The sequence below is a fragment of the Tupaia chinensis genome, unplaced genomic scaffold, assembly GCF_000334495.1.
Source record: "Tupaia chinensis unplaced genomic scaffold, TupChi_1.0 Scaffold000201_1, whole genome shotgun sequence".
Lineage (NCBI taxonomy): Eukaryota > Metazoa > Chordata > Mammalia > Scandentia > Tupaiidae > Tupaia > Tupaia belangeri.
Window position 1 is genome coordinate 248,604 of NW_006159676.1, and position 1,416 is coordinate 250,019.

The 1,416-nt window shown below is 41.3% G+C and overlaps 1 pseudogene; it reads left to right on the forward strand.

Annotated features, from left to right (window-relative positions):
- LOC102495958 (plasminogen activator inhibitor 1 RNA-binding protein pseudogene) overlaps window positions 1-1,037 on the forward strand; it is a 1,864-nt pseudogene extending 827 nt beyond the window's left edge.
- The last annotated feature ends 379 nt before the right edge of the window (window positions 1,038-1,416 follow it).

Here is a 1,416-nt window from a genome sequence, read left to right on the forward strand (position 1 = left end):
GGCAAGCGCACGCACCCTATAGCAAAAACCTCTCTAAAAAAAAAGAAAAAGAAAAAAGAAAAAAAAAAGTCACTTGATAAAAAGGGTGAAGGAGGTGAATTTTCAGTTGACAGACCTATAACTGACCAACCTACTCGAGGTCGTGGTGGTCTTGGAAGAGGTCGAGGAGGCCGTGGACATAGAGTGGGCCAAGGAGATGGATTTGATTCCTGTGGCAAGCATAATGGAAGTGATATATCTGGCCTGAAACATGAGGACAAACGAGGAGGTAGCGGATCTCACAACCGGGGAACTGTCAAAGATGAATTAACAGAGTCTCCCAAATACATTCAGAAACCAATATCTTTTCATTGCAGTGACTTGGGTTCATCAACTGTGACTGAGGAAATACCTGAGGGTGAAGAACACCTAGTGGCAGACACTGAAAATGAGGAAAATGAGGTTGAAGAGGTAAAGGAAGAGGGCCCAAAAGAGATGACTTTCGAGGAGTGGAAGGCTATTCAAAATAAGGACCGGACAAAAGTAGAATTTATTATTTGAAAACCAAATGGGGGACCAGCAGGTGGCGTGGTGGTTAAGGTGTTGGACACTCGTACATGGCCAACTGCGGTTAATACCGAACCTGGTGGCTTGCTTTCTCACTTTCCCTCTCTTTCTCTCTGTGTATCTCTCTAGTCAAATTAAAATAAATTAATGACTAAATAAAATTAAATAAATAATTATTTAAAAAAAAAAAAGAAAACCAAATGAAGATGCTGATAGACAGTGGAAGAAGGGATTTGTTCTTCATAAATCAAAGAGTGAAGAGGCACATGCTGAAGATTCAGTTATGGATCATCATTTCTGGAAGCCGGTAAATGATACAACATCTCAGCTGGAGATCAGTTTTAGAGGTCTTAGCCACCCAGGACGTGGTGGCAGGGGAAGACGAGACAGGTATGGCCATGGTGGACATCCAAACTGTGGCAGCAGGACCCAAGTCAAGCGCTTCTGCTCCTGATGTGGCTGACCCAGAGGCATTCCCAGCTCTGGCTTAACTGGATGCATAAGACAACCCTGGTTCCGTTGTGGACCCTCTTGTTCAAAGCTTTTGCATGCTTAAGGATCTCAAACAACAAAGAAATTTAAACAAAAAAAAAAGGGGGGTCTGCCATTCATGTCATTCACACCTACAGACTGAATTTTATCTGTTTTGCAAATGAACTTCTCTTGCTATACAGAAGTAACAAATATGGTAGGCAGTTTTGTATTTAGAAATGTATCGGTAGCAGGGATGTTTTCATAATTTTCAGAGATTATGCATTCTTCATGAGTACTTTTGTATTGCAGCTTGCAAATACGCATTTCCAAACTTGAAATATAGGTGTGAACAGTGTGGACCAGTTTGAAGCTTTCACTTCATTTGTGGTTTTATTT